Source organism: Gracilinanus agilis, chromosome 5, assembly GCF_016433145.1.
Source record: "Gracilinanus agilis isolate LMUSP501 chromosome 5, AgileGrace, whole genome shotgun sequence".
NCBI classification, from domain to species: Eukaryota; Metazoa; Chordata; class Mammalia; order Didelphimorphia; family Didelphidae; genus Gracilinanus; species Gracilinanus agilis.
In genome coordinates, this window is record NC_058134.1 from 94959420 (window position 1) to 94980125 (window position 20706).

Sequence of the window (20706 nt, forward strand, 5' to 3'; positions counted from 1 at the left end):
TCCTGATTCTATGAATTTTATCCCTATTCCATACCCCAATCCATTTCAGTGTCTTATGCCTTGCCTTTCTCCATTTGAATGTAAGTTCTTTAAGGGCAGGGATTACACTATTTGTGTGTCTAATGCTTAACAGATAGATGCCTTGAACATAATAAACATTTAATAAATACTGACTTGATTCTACTTTGTTTCATGGCTTTTTTTCACACTATTTTCCTTCATACACTAAATATCTCAAACAGTACTATATCTGACTTGATTTCCTCTTATATTCCTTTACCTCCATACAGTTTGCAGATAGTTTCCCATTGCTGGAATAGACTTCCTTTTCATCTTTGCCTGCTTAAATTCTCTCCTTTTGAAATTCAGCTCAGGTATCACATGCTCTGTGATCTCTCCTCATCCCCCAAATCCTAGATGAAAATAGCTCTCTACTAAAATTTTTCAAGAGCATTTTTTATTTATTTATTTTTATTTAAAATTTATTTATTTTTATTTAAAATTTTTCAAAAGCTCACAACTAAAAAACTCTTTAATATATTAAACTATGTAGAAATGAATTTTAAATTTTCTATCTTAAGTTCACAAAAATGGTTGTCCAGTGACAATAAAAAAATAAAAGTTTCACCTACAAGGCCAACACATATTTATCTATTTGGACACTTGCCTCTATCTCCAGAAATATTAGACTAATTTTTAGAAAAAATAAATTGTAATTTCCCCAAAATGGCAACTGTAGGAGAAACTATAAGAAAACAAGCCCATTAATGAACTAATGGTAGAGCTGGGAACTAGTCCAACTATTCTGGACAGCAATTTGGAACTATATCCCCAAAAGTCACTAAGCAGTGACCTAACTATATCACCATTAGGCCTATACCCCCAAAGAGATAAAAAAGAAAAAGAACCCATCTTCACAAAAATATTTATTACAGTATTTTATTATAGGAAAGAATTGAAGGCTAAGGGGAAGACTAAATAAATTATGGTAAATGATTGTAATGTAATATTGTTATGCTGTAAGAAATGATGAAAGGGTATATAAACATATCTGGTATAAGGGTTAAAATAGGGACTTTCACAAAATAAGAGAGCAGCTTTTAATAATTTAAGTTTTAATGAGAATATAGTAAAGTTGTAAATTAATATTATCCCTCTAAGCCAGAGAAAAGAAAACTACTAGCAGCTTTTAAAAATTAACAATTTAGGGGGCAGCTGGGTAGCTCAGTGGAGTGAGAGCCAGGCCTAGAGACTGGGAGGTCCTAGGTTCAAACCCGGCCTCAGACATTTCCCAGCTGTGTCACCCTGGGCAAGTCACTTGACCCCCATTGCCCACCCTTACCACTCTTCCACTTATAAGTCAATACACAGAAGTTAAGGGTTTAAAATTAAAAAAAAAAAATTTTAACAATTTAATTTAATAGAGATAATAAAAGAATATAGTAAAGGAGGGAAAGATAGAAAAGAGGAGAGATTACTAATCTTATACCCTATAAATATACCTAAAATTCCTAATAACTACCTCTAATTGTCTTCTGAAGACAGCTTCTTCTTGCCTGGCAAACATCAGGCCAAATTTAACCTATTCTCTCTATAAATTATTCACTAACTACCTACCTCCCTAAAATAATAGATAGCCACCAGTCACTCACTCCTTCAATCAGTTTTTTATAGCCACCCAACTGTCAGTAGCCAAGTAACAACAGAGATCCTTGCCTATGAGGCAGACCTCCTGCTTCCTAGAGATCCTGGAGGCAAAAAGCCCTCTAAAGCTAAAACCAAAAGCCCTCTCAGTAAGCTTGGGCCCACCTTTATATTCCAGCAACTAAAAATGCCAATCCACACTACCAGCAACCAACTGCCAATGACCAACTCACATCTAGCAGCCAACTTCTCCACAACTGCCAGGCCTGACTGTCAGCAACTGATTCCCCAACTGTCAGCAATTAACCAACCAACTGTCAGTAACTGACCCTCCTGTCAGCAACTGACAACCTGCAACTGAAGTTGGCTCAGCAGGGGGCTCCCTGTTCCTACTTCCTGTTACTGTGGCCTGGTTAATCCCTACACATCTCTATGGTAAGAGGACCTCCAGGTCCCCCATTAAATTAAAGAAATTAAAGAATTCCTTTTTACAATCCCCCTGTGACCTTTGGGAGGCTAGTCACCCCAATGGATCAGTTAAACATATTTAATTTATACTTCTATAAATCTTCTAGTTAAAAGTGCCTATAATATTACACTAATAGAAAACAAATAATAATAAGGAAAAGGGAAATAAAAGAGAAATAAAGCAAAACCAATGGTAGATAGGTGCATTGACAAAAAGCCAATTGGAGGCAATCCTCTTTGGCATAAGAAATTTATATGCATTAAATGCATTCAACCCCCTTCAGTTCAATCAAAACTTCCCATAGTGTACTTTAGATATTCCAGTGCAGTGTATGTTTCTTTATTTCATCTTCTTAAAACAGTTTTTCTTGATTCAGAGAGTTAACAAATCCTAAAATTTCTCTCAAAAGATTTTAAATCTTGGATTTTACAAAATACAATTCCCAATTACAAATAATAAAATCCTAAATCTTTGAATTTATGAAAATTATACTCTATGGAAAATAAGAACCTGGAGATATCAATTTAAATCTAACAGATACATTAAAAAGTATACAATATAACCAATAATATATAGTTGGGTATTGACCAATACTTTGTAACACTTATCATTTACTTATTTTAACTTTTCCCTATAGTCCTATAAAAGTATAATAATAATAATAACCATTTCTAAACAGAATATAGGCCAGTACACATATTTAAAACAAAATACAAATTCTATAATATAAATTATACACTTACCCAATGGCTAATGGATGTTTAAATTCATTCTATTGCAAAATCAAAAAATATATATTAATACTGGTATCAATATGTTTCAAGTACAAGGAAAAATCAAATATTCTATTTTAAAAATAAAAATTCCAGAGTTCAATGTCAGTGAAAATGGTGTCCAGTTGTCTCTGTAGTTTTATCTTCAATGCATATTACAGGACATAGCCAATCCGTTTCAATGGAAGGTACTCATTTTATGTGGAGCAATGTATCCACAAGGTCCTTTCTCCAATTTTTTATAGCTGTTGAAGTGGTTAACAGTACTTGAAATGGACCTTCCCAGGCCAGCTGACTTGCCCCTGTGTGCTGGAAGTTCTTTATATATCCTTTGTCTCCTGGGTTAAGATCATGAAGGGAAAAGTCTATAGGTCCTGCTTGTACTACAGCTCCAGATTCTTGAAGTTCTCTTAATTTTATTTGTAAATCCTGTATATAGGAAGCAATACAATTATCTCCTCCTAGCAATGATGTGTATGCAGGGGGGAAAGGCTTAGCTTGTATAGGTGGATATCCAAAAAGCATCTCAAATGGTGAGATGTGTAGATCTCTCCTGGACCTGCTTTGAACATAAAACAGGGCTACAGGAAGAACCTCGGGCCATTTTAAATGAGTCTCAGGTTTATATAAACTGATATAGAACCAGGAGAATAATTATATAACAACAACTTTACAAAGAAAAACAACTTTGATATTCTTAACAATTCTGATTGATTTAATGATTAGTCATAATTCCAGAGGAGCAACACAATGAGTCTCAAGATGCAAGCCACAATAGCATAAAACTGCAATGATTTAGAATATCCTATATCTTAAGACATGACCAATGTAGTAATTATTTTTGCTTGACTATGCTTTTTTTTTTTAATTTTTTTTAAACCCTTGTACTTCGGTGTATTGTCTCATAGGTGGAAGAGTGGTAAGGGTGGGCAATGGGGGTCAAGTGACTTGCCCAGGGTCACACAGCTGGGAAGTGGTATGCTTATTTTTTTAAAGAATTATTTTTCCTTTTCCTTTTCCAATTTCCTTTTTTTTTAATTGGAGAAGAGTGGAGGGATCAGAATAGAGTAATCAAAAAAAGAAAGAAAAAATACAACCAAAGCATTTTTAAATGCATAGAAGAGAGCAGAAAGAACACCAGAAATAATCAGACAAGCAGGACAGCTTCAGAAGTTACATGATGAATGTATTATATATTTCAAATGAAAAACAAACTTCACATAATAGATTTGCAGTTACATTCTCTTTTTCTGTTCTATCCTCTATTTCTAAGTATAAATTCCCATTTTATTGGGTGTTTGTCAAGTTCAGAATTTTTTAAATATATTTTTAATTTTTTTAAAAGGCAAAGGAATAAAACAATGTAAGGCCAGCTAGATCTTTTAGTTAAACTTCACAAGGTAACTGTAGTCTAGAGGATTTGCTATGGTCAAGGATCTCTCATCTTATAATCTGTAGAAATTCAATTTTATCACATTAAAAAGGTAATTGAAATTGATATTATAACAACCAACCTCACAAGAAATTGATTCATAAAATGAAATGCCAATTTATTAACATACAATAAAGATATATCTTCCTACTTACTGAAACACTAATACCTACTTTACAGAGAACACTTCCCCAGGATAAAGGTAATTATGAAACCAAATTACTCATCAGATGGAATCATAAGCATGGAATCAGAATAAAGAGAATTAAATAATCATAGAAGATAATTCATTCCTACACTGTATGAATCCATTGAACTATATCTGGATCCAATGTGGAGCATGTTTTTTATAGACCAGATAATTTGACTGTATCAGATGAGATGTCTTTCACCTAGATAAATGCTAACAAAATTTTGCTCTTCTACTCTTTTTTTTTTCATAATCCAAATGACAAAGAGAACTTGAAGACTCCCTTCTCCTCTGAAATACAAGAGATTTAATCTTATAATACAACCTTCCTTTGTGAGAGTCTATACCCATCAGTAAATCCTAACCCTCTAATAGCTAAGTAATAATGGTGGCCGCTCACCCTGAAAAATACAAATGTACAATGCTCCCTAGGGTCACAATTATCTTTAAGAGACTGCCCTAACTTACATACCACTAGTATTGGTAGCCTAGATCCAAAAATAAAATCAGGACTCCTGTTCAAGTCCTCAAACTGTAAATCTTATGTCAATTAGAGGTCCCAAACCCTTCTCTTTTGATATATGCTCTAGGTTAAGTCTTAAGGACTTTAATAAAAACTTTAAAACTTCAATGTCTGATCTGAACATTCATTCATTAATGTCACAAAAAGATAGGCAAATATCCCATATAAATTCACTGGGCTTTCACATTTGCCCCACCAATAAGTCCTCTGGATAACCATTCTTTGCTATCTACACAGTCAATACACTCTCAAAAAAGCCAGTCTTTGCTATTCCCCTGCCTACATATTCCTCCAGATGACCAGATTTGGTCAGTCAACCTGATGTTCTTCCAACTAGAGTCTAGACTCTGTAAGAACTCTAGGCATTGCTAACTACACTGGAGCAGCAGCATCCTACATCTCCCTTATTAAGATGTAAGCTCCTTGAGGGCCAAAGCTACCTCACTTTCATATTTTTACCTCTAGAATTTAACAAAGAATTTGGCACATAGTAAAAGCTTGATTTTTTTCATTAATTTCATTTATTTGTTTATTTCTTCATTTTTTTTTGCTCCCACTTTGTCCCTGTGAACATCTGAATTATACTTATTTCTAGTACTCCCCTAGTAATGATCAGTCTTCTTGGAATCAATAATCCTGAAAAGATCATCTAGATAGTCTGATTCTATCAGCATCTCCCTCCACCAAAAGCTTTGACAAAAGGCAAGAAAGGGGAAGAAAAAAGGGAGTCCCTTCCCTTATCAGAGAGCTCAAGACAAATTCCATCCTTCATCCTAAATTTTAATGCCCTCTATGCCAAAATTATAAATATTTTATATTACTTCCATTTCAAGTACCTCTACTTTTTGAATGACTAATAGAGTACATAAATGTTTATCTTCAAATAATCCATTACTAACAAAGCAGAATTTTGGTAATCCATGGGCCATCCAGAGATAACTAATGTTCTCCATTGTGTGATGGTTCTTGATTGTTTTAATTCAACTCAATCCAATAAACATTGGTTAAGGACCTATTAAGTGTCAGGCATTATGCTAAGTGCTAGAAGCACTGTGCTAACCTATTGATTTTATCCCTAAGACAGAAAGATTTATTTGTTGTTGTTTTTCATTCATTTTAGTCACATCAGAATCTTGCTTCCCCATTTATATCAATGATTTGGGCAAAGATATGAGTGGTGACAGAATTAGGTGACTTGCCTAGGATCACACAGCTGGTAAGGATCTGAGGCCAGATTTTAATCCAAGAAGATAAATCTTCTTGACTCCAAGCCCAGAACTCTATCCACCATACCACCTCACTGTCCAGAAAGTTCTATGGGCACTCTTAATTTAGGGCAGTAACCCTCTATCTACTAACTAAAGTAAATATAAACATATAAATATAAGTAGATCTATACTAAGAGACAAAAAGAGAGAGAGACACAGAGATCATTCTTTTATTTGAAGTTGTCAGTTCATTTCAAGGATAGGTAGCCACACTTCCCAGGTCATATAGGCATTTTGAACTGAAATGATAGGAATTTTTAACCAAGACACTAGCTTACTCTGCAGGTTGAAATCCAGGAACCCTGACTATGGGCAACTGGAACAGAAGTGAAAAAACAAAACAAAACAAAACAAAAAAAACTAGAAAACTCTCTCTAATAAGTACTTATAACAACATAGGAATAAATTCAGAATGACAAAGAATCATGAAAAATACCACTTTCTAGCAATGTAAATATGAAGGAGAATGCAGAACTAATTAATTTACTTGAAAATCAGTATATTCAAAACATTTTCAGAAAATATAAACTTCATGAACATAAAATATAAGTTTCTACTTACATGATGGTATAATGAACTGGGGTTCGGTGTTACCTGCATAGCCAAGCTTGGTATACCTAAAAGTACAAAATCATAGAAAGACGTTTAGAAAATATAATTTTCGTATTTCCATAGCCCTGAAATCCTAAGACTCAATTTACTGCTAGGAAAAGGGAAAGAGATCTGATCATGATTTTTTTTAAATATTAAAGCAATTATAAAAACAAGAAATATTATTCTATTAATTTTTCAATTATATTCTAACTGAAATTTTCTATTCTGTTTCACAAATTTTCTTACTTTTTCTATTAAATAATTTTAGAATAGCCTATCCTGTCTATTATGGCAGCAAGATGGCACAGTGGATAAGAGTACCAGGCCTTGAGTCAGCAAGACTAATATTTTTAATTCAAATCTGGCTTTATTTAACAGATGAGGAAACTGAGACAAACAAGATTAAGCTGGAGAAGGAAATGGCAAACCATTTCAGAAAAGCTGCCAAGAAATGGAGTTACAAAGAGTTGGACATGACTGAAAAAGACTGAACAACAAAATCTAGAATGAGTCCAGAAATGTTTCTTTCTTACCTCACTCATTTCAGAATACATTCAAGTTTCTATCCAGAAACTCCATGAAAGAAACTGCAGGAATCTTAACTAAAATGTTAATATACTACATCATACTCCACCAACATTTGTTAAACCCAAATATATATATATATATGTATGTATGTATATATATATGTATACANAATGAGTCCAGAAATGTTTCTTTCTTACCTCACTCATTTCAGAATACATTCAAGTTTCTATCCAGAAACTCCATGAAAGAAACTGCAGGAATCTTAACTAAAATGTTAATATACTACATCATACTCCACCAACATTTGTTAAACCCAAATATATATATATATGTATGTATGTATATATATATATGTATATATATATGCATATATATATATACACACACACACACACACACATTTATTTTTTTAATGGAACCATCTGCTAGATAGAAGAGATTGGAAAGGAAAAAAGTAAATTGGAAAGACTCATCAGCTGTTCTCTTCTTATTATGACCTCTGTAATTCATAGCAACACAAAAATTCTAGGCATTGATTTCTCATTCTTTATTAATGTTTGGAACAGATAAAATTTGTCACAGTAGCCATATACATAGTTAACTATAACTAAGTTCTTTTTGCAAGTTATTTCACTAAATTCTTAAATATGGCAACAGCATAACCTATTCTATACATATGATTCTTTAGAAAGTAATATAGGCATTCAGAGCCAAGGTGGCAGATTAGAAACAACATTATAGCTTAGCTCTCCAAACATTCCCCTCCAAATAACTCTAAAATAATATGTCAAATTGAATTCTGGAGCAGCATAGCCAACAAAAGGTCAGAGTGAAACATTTTTCCATTCAAAGACAAATTAGGAGATAAGTAGGAGCCTAGTGTTTTACATGTTGGCCACACCTGTAGTAGGCTTTTAAAGTTCAGTCCAGAGATAGTAAGGGGATGGACCAAATGGCCAGAAAGGGATTACAAGAGACCTTGAGCAAACACTGGGCATGTAACTGGAAGTGTTTGGCAACTCCACCATTCATATGCAATTCTGGATTGTGCTCCAGGTCTGAGAGGAGCACTTATGGTCAGTCACAAGAAGAACATTAGCATTTGTGGCTGCAGGGGAACAGGGGTTATGATTTCACAAGATCAGAGCACAAACCAGAAAAGCAATGATCATACCTCTCCCAAGAAAATACCACCTGGAAAGCAATGAAGCACTGCAGACTCCCAGAACTAGCTCTGAAAAGAGCAACACAAAAAAAGCCCAAAACTTGGGACACAGCCTTGCCACCCCCGGGAGAGCAAAGTCTAACTTTAATATAAATTTCAAAGTCAAGAGATAGGTTGGAAAAATTAGCAGACAAACAAAAAAGAAAAAGCAGCTTGACCATCAAAAAAGCTTTGAAGGTTAAAACACAAAATTGGAAGAAAGTACTGTGAAAACAGCTCTGAGCAAAGCATTTAAGAAATGCAAATTATGCACAGGCACAACAGGATTCCTTGAAAATTTTTAAAAAGAGGAAAGACTGATAGATGAAAAACTGGGGAAAGAAATGAGAATGATACAGGAAAATCAGGAAAAGAAAATTAAAAGTTTGGAAAAAGAGGCACAAAAAAAACTTAAAAAACAGAACAGGCCAAATGGTAAACAAGGCACAGAAATCTACTGAAGAGAAGAATTTATTAAAAAAGCAGATTTGGCCTAATAAAAAAAGATATGCAAAAAATCATTAAACAAGAACTCCTTAAAAAGTAGAGTAGGAAACATGGAAAAAGATGTATAAAATTTCACTGAAAAAAGAACTTCTAAAAAAGAAAAATTGGCCAAATGGGAAAGGAAGTACACAAAAGGTCACTGAAAAAATAATTCCTTAAAAAATTAGAATTGGACAAGTGGAAACTAATAACTCCATGAGATATCAAGAAACAATAAAATAAAAACAAAAGATGAAAAATAGAAAAAAATGTGAACTATCTCACTGGGAAAAAAAAAAACTAACCTGGAAAATAATTCAAAGAGAGATCACAAGAATGATTGAACTACTTGAAAGTCACAATCAAAAAGAGCCTTAAAATCATCTTTCAAGAAATTCTCAAGGAAAATTACCCAGATTTTCTAGATGCAGAGGACAAAATAGAAACAAAAAGAATCCTCTGATCGCCTCCTGAAAAAAATCTCAAAATTAAAATTTCCAGGAATACTGTAGCCAAGTTCCAGAGCTTTTAGATCAAGCAGAAAATATTGCAAACTTCCAGAAAGAAATAATTCAAATATCATAGAGCCACAGTCAGGATAACACAAGATTTCATAGCTTCTACATTAAAGGATCCGAGAGCTTGAAATACTTCTGCATGTTACTAACAAAAGACTAGAGAAAGAGACAGAGAAATTCCATTTAAAATAACTACAGAGAATTGCTCCAACCATTCTGGAGGGCAATTTGGAACTATGCCCAAAGGGCTTTAAAAGACTGCTTACCCTTTGACCCAGCCATACCATTGCTGGGTTTGCACAACAAAGAGATAATAAGGGAAAAGACTTGTACAAAAATTTTTATAGCCTTGCTCTTTGTGGTGGCAAAAAATTGGAAAATGAGGGGGTGTCTGGTTGGGGAATGGTTGAACAAATTGTGGTATCTAATGGTGAAGGAATATTATTGTGCTGACAGCAATAATGAACTGGAAGAATTCCATGTGAACTGGAAAGACCTCCAGGAACTGATGCAGAGCAAAAGGAACAGAACCAGGAGAACATTGTACACAAAGACTGATGCATTATGGCACAAGCAAATGTAATAGACTTTTCTACTAGCAGCAATGCAATGACCCGGGACAGTTCTGAGAGACTTATGAGAAAGAATGCCATCCACATCCAAAGAAGGAATTGTGGGAGTAGAAATACGGAATAAAAGCATATGATCAATCACATAGGGATATAATTAGGGTTTTGATGTTAAAAGATCATTCTACTATAAATATGAATAACATAGAAATAGGTTTTGAACAATGATACATGTATAACCCAGTAGAATTCCTTGTCAGCTCCAGGAGGGGAAGAAGGGGAAGGGGAATCATGAATCATATAACTATGGAAAAATATTCTAAATTTTTAAAAAAGGAAAATAAAATAACTACAGGGTGTATACAATACTTAGGAGTCTACCTACCAAGACATAGGAACTATATGAATACAATTACAAAACACTCTTCTAAAATAAAAGAAGAGGGCAGCTAGATGGCTCAGTTGATTGAGAGCTAGGTCAAAAAATGGGAGTTTATGGATTCAAATCTGACCTCAGACACTCCCTGTGTGACCCCAGGCAAGCCATTTAACCCCACTGTCTATCCCTTACCACTATTCTACAATGGAAGAAAAATCTAGTATTGATTCTAAGATGAAAGGGAAGGGAAAAGAAGAGGGAGAGGGAGATAGAGAGGAAAAGAGAGAGATTGAGCTAAGCCACTATAATAAATATAAAAGTAGCACTTAATTTCCCTATTCAGTTGTCATCTCAAACTACTAAAATATTTTACAGAACTTGGACAGAAAAAAAAAATTCAACTCAAGGAACAAAAAGATTGCGAAAATGGTCATAAATAAATAATGACCTATAAGGCTACTTTGCCACCTAAATAAACTTTTTTGAGAATAATCTTCATATCTGTAATCTTCACTTTGAGAGCATCCTTGGAATAGGCAGACATTCACAAATGATACTATATAATAGGCCATTATCTATCCCATAACTTGCCTTTACTATCACATAAATGAAAGATATTGATAATACAAGACTCTCTCATGCTTAGTTTTTGTCTATAAACATGCAACTGAGTAGAGCAACATACATTTTTATGCCTTTTATAAGAAAACTAAAGGCTAAGAGTATAAGTAATTTGCCCAGTCACATAGCTAATACATGAGTCAGTATTTAAATACAGATCTTGTTGACTCTGTGTGTTTGGAATTCAGGGAGGTGCCATTTAAAAGTATTTACAAACTTCCTGTGGACATGTGGGGAACTTTGAGACTACATTTCCCATGATCTAATGGGTTTCTGGTTTCTGACGTGATTACGTCAGAGAACGGGAACCAACATTGAGCTCCACTTAAATTCAGAGGTCCAGCTTGAGACACGCTCTCTCTCTGGCATGCAAGACTAGGAAGATGGGTGGAGATATAGAAGGGCAGCATTTTTAAAGATAGTCAGGCGTGGTCATATATCTTTCTTTTTTTAAAACCCTTAACTTCTGAGTATTGGCTCCTAGGCAGAAGAGTGGTAAGGGTGGGCAATGGGGGTCAAGTGACTTGCCCAGGGTCACACAGCTGGGAAGTGTCTGAGGCCAGATTTGAACCTAGGACCTCCCATCTCTAGGCCTGACTCTCAATCCACTGAGCTACCCAGCTGCCCCATCGCGGTCATATATCTTTTATCAACATGGCCATGGCAATTAAAATATTAATTTCCCTCATAATATCAGCCTTTATCATTTTTAATCATTACAACTCTAAGGTCTAGCTGCCCCATTTAGCTATATTTTATATGACATTTCTATGAAAGATATTCCATCACTTCCGAATACCACATTTGTTGGGTCATTCTCCAACTAATAGGCACCCAACTACTCAGATGCATGTTTATAGACAAAAAACTAAGCATGAGGGAGTTATGTATTATCAGTATCTTTTATTCAGTTATGTGATAGTAAAGGCAAGTTATGGGATAGATAATGGCCTATTATGTAGTATCACTTGTGAAAGTCTGCCTATTCCAAGGATGCTCTCAAAGTGAAGATTACAGATATGAAGATTATTCTCAAAAAAGTTTATTTAGGTGGCAAAGTAGTCTTATAGATCATTAGTTTCTAATTCTTTGCTCCATCAAAAATTTATGCTATATTTTATGAATATATAAGACCCTTTTCTCTCTCTCTCTCTCTTTCATTTCCTAGTGTAAGGGTTAAATGGTAGGAGTTTAACAAAAGTGAGAAGAGCAGTTTAATAAAACACTTAGTTTAATTTGAAAAGTACAGATAGAAAATATTAAAGAGGAAAAAGATATTATTATTCTAATACCCTATGACTATACCTAAATTCCTAATACTATCTAAAATTACTAAAAAACCTACTCTTATTGCCTTCAAGGACAGGTGCTTATTGGCTGCCCAGACCAAGCCTATCTAACCTACACTACCTAAAATTCACTATCTTCTTAATTAAACAGACATTAATCACTCAAGAATTCCTTAAATAAAGTTTTATCCTCCAACTGTCAGTAGCAAAACTGCAGCAGAGACTGAACTCCTGCTCTCTAGAGATCCAGAGGCAAAAGCCCAACTGCCAACTGATTCCTTCCTTATATATCTCTCCTCATCTCCCTGGTAATGGAATCTTCAGCTCTGGCACAGAGATTCCTGTCATCTCTGCTCCACCTAGAAATCCCCCTCTTCTGCCTCTTAAAGAGACAGAGGGAGAGATTAAGAAAATCCCTTTAACACTAGGAAGATTTGTTTTCAATGGAAAAAATTAAATTATATTTTTAATAAAACTAACTCTTCTACTTGTATCCTCAGTCTTTTTAATTTTCATTGGTATTACATGCCCCTCTGGCAATTTGGTTAACCTATAGACCTCTTCTCAAAATTATATTTATTGCATATAATTGAAGGAAATGCTAAATTCTAATTGGAAGTTAGTGAAAATAACAATGTAACTTTTTCCCTTCCAAATTCACAAGACCCTCAAATTAATAATCACTGTTCTAGGAATGTTTAATATCTTTAATACTTCTTCAGTATCACTCTTCTCATGACTCCTTTCCCTCAGTCAATAAAAATACTCTGATTTCCCCTTAAAAAAAAATGTCCTTTGATCCTCCCTAGAGCCAGTGTCTGTCCTGCATTGCCAAAACTCTAGCAGAAGTAGCTATTTCCCCAGTTCCACTTCCTCTTCATTCACTTACCAATGAGCCTTAGATGCTATAGCTCTCATCCATAGCTACTCTACTAAAATAACTATCTCCAAGGTAATTAAGTACTTCCTTATTGCTAAATCCAATGGCATTTTTCTGCACTTCACTAACATGACAATGTGCACTGTTAACTTTGCTGATATTCTTTTCTCTCTTGGCTACTGTGGTAATACTAACCCTCCCTTATAGGGCAGCTAAGTAGATCAGCAGAAAGCAAGACAGGCCTAGAGATAGGAGGTCCTGGATACAAATCTGGTCTGAGACACTTACTAGCTATGTGACCCCTAGGCAAGTAACTTAATCCAATTGCCCAGCCCTCACAACTATTCTTTTGTAATAGTGATTGATTGAATATCTGGTCTTTAATATTGATTCTAAGACAAAAGATGTGGGTTTTAAAAAATGTCTTTATACATAGTTATAAAATGTACCTAATTTGGTTCCCTTCTAATTTATAGAGTTGAATAGACTATTCAAATTGTATAGCTATGTTGAGCTCATGTTGCTATATGGTACAAGTTATTATTCAAAATCTAATCTCTGCTAGTTTCCAGGTTTCCCATAAATTTTGTCCATCACAGAGTTCTTTCCTAAGTAATTTGTATTCTCAGGTTTATTAATGGTGGACTTTTGAGTTCTACTATTTAAAGCCTTCTTTGTCTAGTCTATTCTACCATCTGACTTTTGTTGTTCAGTCATTTCAGGTGTCCAACTCTTTGTGAACTCCATGGGCCTCTGCCCATGGAGCTTTCTTAGCAGAGATACTGGAGCAATTGGCAATTTCCTTCCCCAGCAGGAAACAGATTAAATGACTTGCCCAAGGTCACAAAGATAGGTCATTTCTGAGACTAGATTTGAACTCATATTCCTGACTCCAAGCTAGCATTGACAAAGTATTGGCACGTGTGCAGAGCCAGCACTTGGGGAACTGCTCTGTTCCCCCTCTTTCCAGCACCCAAGGACATTTTGCATGCCCCATCGCTCTGATCAGCTGCCCAAAGTGAGCACTTCCTCCCTCCCCTCTTTAAAGTAATGCAGGTGGCTCACAGGCAGCTTAAAATTGCAGAATGGGCATGCAAACTTGACCTTCACCAACACTGTTCTAAACCCAGCACTTTATCCATTGCTCCACCTAGTGTGATCTATTTTTCTACTTTTTTAACTAGTATGAAATAGTTTGAATAATTACAGTTTTATAGTATAATTTGAGGCCTGAAAGTGCTATTCTACCTATATCACTATTTTTTCAAAATTTCTCTTAAAATTGTAAACTTTTTGTTGTACTCATTAAATGCCAAAGCTATCTTCTTCCCATTTATGTACCTCTCTTTAATACATAATATTTGCAGAAAAATTCTCAAAGATTTCATTCTAAGATAGATAGACAGATAGATAAATAGATAGATATGTGTATGTGTATGTGTATGTGTATATATATATATATATATAACTGAGTCAAATTTATAAGAATTAAAGTCATTCCTCAACTGGTAAGTAATCAAAGGACATGAATAAGGCAGTTTTCAGAGAAGAAATACAAGTTATCAATAGTCATATGGAAAAGTGTTCTAAATAACTGTTAATTAGAGAAATGCAAATTTAAAAAACTAAAGCCCATTAGGTTGGCTAAAATGTTTTTTAAATGGCAAATGCTGCAGCATATGGGGAAACATAGTAAATGCACTGTGATTGGAACTATGAACTAGTTCAACCATTCTGGAAAACAATTTGGAACTATATGCAAAAAGCTATAAAGCTGTGCATACCCTTTGATAAGCAATTCTGCTACTAGGTTTATATCCCTAAGGAGAGCAAAAAAAGAGGAAAAGGATCCATATATACAAAATTATTTATAGTAGCTCTTTCTTGTAATGGCAAAGAATTAGAAACTAAGGGAAAGTCCATCAATTGGGGAATCGTTGAACAAGTTGTGGTATATGAATATAATGAAATACTATTTTATACTACAAGAAATGATGAAGAGGATGGCTTCAGTAAAAACAAAGAAGACTTGTATGAACTGAGGCCAAGTAAAATGAATAGAACCAGGAGAATAATTCACACAATAACAACAGAATTATAAAGAAAATCAAATATGAAAGACAATAAACTCTGATTACCTACAAGTCCAAGGGACTCATAATGAAACATACTATCAAATGATGGACTCAGATTGAAGACAAGCATATTTTCTTCTCTCTTTCTTTTCCTTTTTTTTGTTTTAGATATGGCTAATACCAGAATTCATTTTGCATGACTATATTTGTAATGAATTTGGTTTTTCTTGTCTTCTTAATGGATGAGAGAGTGGAAGAAAAATAATTCAGAACCGGAAAAAAATAAAATTAAGGGTTTTTTTAAAAAGATAATCATTGCAATCTACTTGTGCTCTCTATTCAAAAGAAAATATATAACCATTCGAGTCAAAAGGATTTTGTTAAGAAGAGAGTACTCTTTTAAAAAATTGGGTAACAGCTCAAATAAGAATAGGAAAGCTCCAAAACTTTAAAAGGTTGTATACAAAATAGAAATTTGGTGGGTCAAACAACAACAACAAAAAAAAGACAATTCTTACTTTGAAGATGGGATTAACTCTCCCCTTCCATACTTTTAAATTGAATCAATAAAAGTGAATACACCCCTACTTAACCCTAAAGTAGAGGAAGTCCACAAACTACTTACTAAAGAGGTTTGCACCTCCATAAGCAACTGACTGCCCCCTGGGTAGTCCTCAGCAAATTTAAAGACTACAATTGGTCCCCTAAAGTGGAGGAAGGAACAGGAAGTGATGCGAAGAAGGGTCTTTAAAAGTGGCTGAAACTTCCTGTCACAAGGTCTTAGAACTCTTTTGAGGCTCTGGAGGCTGGTGGAGGACCTTCTTCAGCATGAACCTGGGACTCTAGCATTTGGTAAGACTGCTTTTGGATCTTCCCCTTTAGACTACAATGTGGGTAAATGAAAAGCTGACTCCTTTCCTGGCTTCTAGAGATTAATTTCCAGAGGAGGCCACATGGTTATTCACTACCGGGTCCTCTAGCTAAATGGCCCTCCGACTGAAGGTCCTCTGGTGGAGAGCTAATTAGCCCAGCCTGAGTTAAGCCAGGCAGCAGAGAATATTTAGGGTGATAAGCTAGACTGCTTACTCTACCCTCTTTCACATTTCTCTACTTTATTCTTTCCCTCTATTTTGTAAATAAAGCTATTAAATAAAAGGTCATTTTGACTTGAGTTATATTTCAACCACATTCTCTTATATTTAGTCAAACCATATTAATTGTATCCCCTACATTACAAAAGACAAAATGGTTACTTAAATATATTGGGAATGAGTGTTAGTAAATGAATCAGTTGTACTTGTGTAATAATCACAGCACAAGACTGTTAGAAGATGAAAAGACAGCTTGCAGTGAGTAGGTGAGTTGTGACTAAAGCTGTTTTAATTAATCAAGGAACTGATCTTAAAAGGATTAACTTTGTTAAGTTTTTTATTTAAGATATTACATAGATCATCATGGTCAAGATGAGTAAAGGTTTTGGAAGAGAAAATTTAGGAAGAGAAAATAAATTATTTTCAACAAAAATCCCTAGCTATAACTGCCTATATGACTCAACTAGACTGTAAATTTCTTGAATAGAGAGTTCATGTCTTGTTTCATCTTTGCATCTCAGGGCCTAACATAAAGCTTTATACATATTAGGTACTTGTCTGTATAATTTAATTTATGTTTCTGCTTTTGAAGTCCCTATATGTTAAAAATCCAGGGGGTTTTTTTGAAAGACAAATTTGAGGTGACTTTGTATTACAAAAGAATTCAGACACAAGATTACTTTCAGTGACAAGATCCTCTTAGCACATTTAGAATTATTCCATTTAAAAAAACAACCTTAAAAACTTGTTAGGGACAGAACAATTTTCCCAGTGGGATCTAGATTCACAATGAAACTTAATTGCTACTAATTATTTTTTACCTAACCATAGGAATGAAAGATTTTCAGAACTGTGTTAAAATTAATTATGTGATCATGTGTTATATACTGGTAAACAATTACATCTGCTAAAGAAAAAAAGACAAAAATATTACAATTTTAAGTTAAAGAGAGGTTAAGAATCTATTTACTGCTTCACATTATAAGAAAGAAAATTTCATGACATTATCTATCAAAATATTATTAAGTATGAAGTTTTCAAGATTTTTTTTAAAAAGCATGTTTCCATTACTAAGTCTTTGTTATAAATATTCAAGTGGTTTTTTCTATATGAAATCTTTAAACATGTTTGAACCTCTTTTGTAACTATTGTAGTTCAAAAAATATTTTAAGTAATAAAGTAGTCAATGTTTAGATTACTATTTTCAGGGTATCAATTATAATACAGCACTTTAATTACCATGTAGGTAAAGGGAACTTTCATTTTGATATCTCAGTATATTTGTAACATTTTTCAAAATTCTTATTATAGGGCCTACAAAATTTATTCCTTCAAGAAACTCACTGTGATCAAAATTATAAAAATACTAAAAAGGTATGAAATATCAAACAGGAATGTAGCAAAGCTCACTGAGAAAGTTCAAGCAATGCTTTCAAGAGTTTCAAAAAGGAGTCCTGCATACTAAATATATTTTTAGGATGTTTTATTTCTCATAAAGTCAGTCACAAACTTAAAAGCATTCTTTGTAATAGTTTTGTTGGACTAGTTAAAGTAATTAGAACCAGGTTAGTTTCATTTCTCACAAATCAAACCTTACAATATGTTTTTAAAAAGCTTTATTGAGGTCCATCTGCCACTGCCACTCACTCCAGGCACAGAATATTCAGTCATAGATAAAAATGAGATGGTGCAAAAGGCCAAATTGGCTGAGCAAGCTGAGAAATATGATGATATGGCATCCTCCATGAAGTCTGTAACTGAGCAAAGAGCTGAATTATCCAATGAGGAAAGGAATCTTCTCTGTTGCTTACAAAAATGTCATAGGGATCCAAAGGTCATCTTGGAGGGTCCTTTTTGAGTACTAAGCAAAAGATGAAAGGTGCTGAGAAAAAACAGCAGATGGCCCAAGAACACAGAGAGAAAATTGAGACCAAACTAAGAGATATCTGCAATGATATGCTGTCACTATTAGAAAAGTTCTTGATTCCTAATGCTTCACAAGCAGAAAGCAAAGTTTTCTATTTGAAAATGAAAGGAGACTACTACCCTTACTTGGCTGAGGTTGCTACTGGTGATGACAAGAAAGGTATAGTAGATCAGTCACAACAAGCATATCAAGAAGCATTTGAAATCAGCAAAAAGGAAATCCAACCAATTCATCCTTTAAGATTGGATCTGGCCTTGAACTTCTCTGTATTCTATTATGAGATCCTGAACTCTCCAGGGAAAGCCTGATCCCTTGCAAAGACAGCTTTTGATGAAGCCATTGCTGAACTTGATACATTAAGTGAAGAATCATACAAAGACAGCACACTAATGATGCAATCACTTAGAGACAACTTGGCATTGTGGACATTGGACACCCAAGGACATGAAGCTGAAGCAGGAGGAGGGGAGAATTAACATGCCTTCCAACTTTTTTGTCTTCCTCATTCTAAAATTTATGCAATAGGCCATTTGTCATCCATGCTGTCCACAAATCATTTTTGTTTACAATTTACAGGTTTATGTTACTTCTATTTGGATTTTTCTTTTTCCTATTTGTTTTTTATTTAATATTAGGGGAGTAGAACCAGTTAACATTTGGGGAATTGTCTGTTTATCTAAGGTGGCCAATATAAGGATATGGAATTTTTATATATGTTTTACATGTTTAACATGGTATTTTTGGTACATTGTGATTTCACAAGACCAGTATTAAAACAGCTTCCATGTTTAAGAAAAGTGCCTATATCTTGGCCTGTCATGGTGGGTAGGGGAGGGATAATTATTACAGGGTACTTTAGGGTTGAAGCACTCATGGCTGTGGTAGAAACAGATGTTCCATAAATATGACATGCCATTCTATGTTTATCTGTGAAATACACAAATCTCAACATGTACATCTTTATGATTGCAGTTGCAAAAGTGTTCCTTAAGACAAAGCTTTAACCCAGTCAATTTACTCTGGAGAAGGGCAGAAACAGTTCACATTCCATTATTTGTAAAATTATCTGCTGTTCATTTTCATTATTTTTGCTCATTTTATTTGTATTTAAATGATTTATGCAACCTAAGAACAAGTATACAAGATGCAGTAAAAATGAATTGCTTGGGGGGCAGCTGGGTAGCTCAGTGGAGTGAGAGTCAGGCCTAGAGACGGGAGGTCCTAGGTTCAAACCCGGCCTCAGCCACTTCCCAGCTGTGTGACCCTGGGCAAGTCACTTGACCCCCATTGCCCACCCTTACCACTCTTCCACCAAGAAGCCAATACACTGAAAAGTACAAGGGTTTCAAAAAAACAAAAAACAAAAAACAAAAAAACCAAAAAAACAAAAATGAATTGCTTGATATTCATAAAGTCACCATATATCAAGCACAGCAGTAAAACAAAAAACCCATGTATTTAACTTTTTTTAGGTTTTTGCTTTTTTTGATACTTATCTAATATGCATGTGCTGTAAAAATAGTTAATAGGGAAATAACTTGAGATGATGACTAGCTTTGTTTAATGCCTTATGAAATTTTCATGAACAATCCAAGCATAATTGTTAAGAGTATGTGTATTAAGTTGATGTAAGTGTAATAAAAGTTTTATGAATGGGGGGAAAAAGTATTATTTACGATAGTTTAGTTAGACCAAGGGAAAGTGAGATTAACAGAAGCAGCAAGAGGGGAATTGTGGGCCATACAAAAAACTAACATATTACAATTTTTTTTTTTTAAAAAACCCTTACCTTCCATCTTAGAACCAATATTGTGTATTGGTTCTCAGGCTGAAGAACAGGAAGTGTCTGAGGCCAGATTTGAATCTAGGACCTCTCATCTCTAGGCCTAGCTCTCAATTCACTAAGCCACCTAGCTATCCTTCATATTACAATTTTTAACTGAAAACTAAAACCACAAATGAGAAACCCAATGAAAGTATGTAGAGAAAACTTCATTTTGTTGCTGAGATATATCTGTGCTATCTTTGGATTCAGGTAGTTCTGCCAGCACAGACTCCTTATGAGAAATTCTCCTTATAAGTTTCTTGTTTGGGTCTTTGAGTAAATTTTCAATAGAAGATCTATTCAAATGCTCTGAAGTACTTCCAGGATTGCTGAAGATGTGATCTTTTGTTTTGTTTTGTAAATCTAAGCAGTACTAATGTAGCAATGAAGCTGCCAGTTTGCTATCTCTATCTCTGCCACA

At 34.3% G+C, this 20706-nt stretch overlaps 1 pseudogene; it reads left to right on the forward strand.

Moving 5' to 3' along the window:
• Positions 1-18205: 18205 nt before the first annotated feature.
• LOC123249288 lies at positions 18206-18936 on the forward strand (annotated as a pseudogene).
• Positions 18937-20706: the final 1770 nt, after the last annotated feature.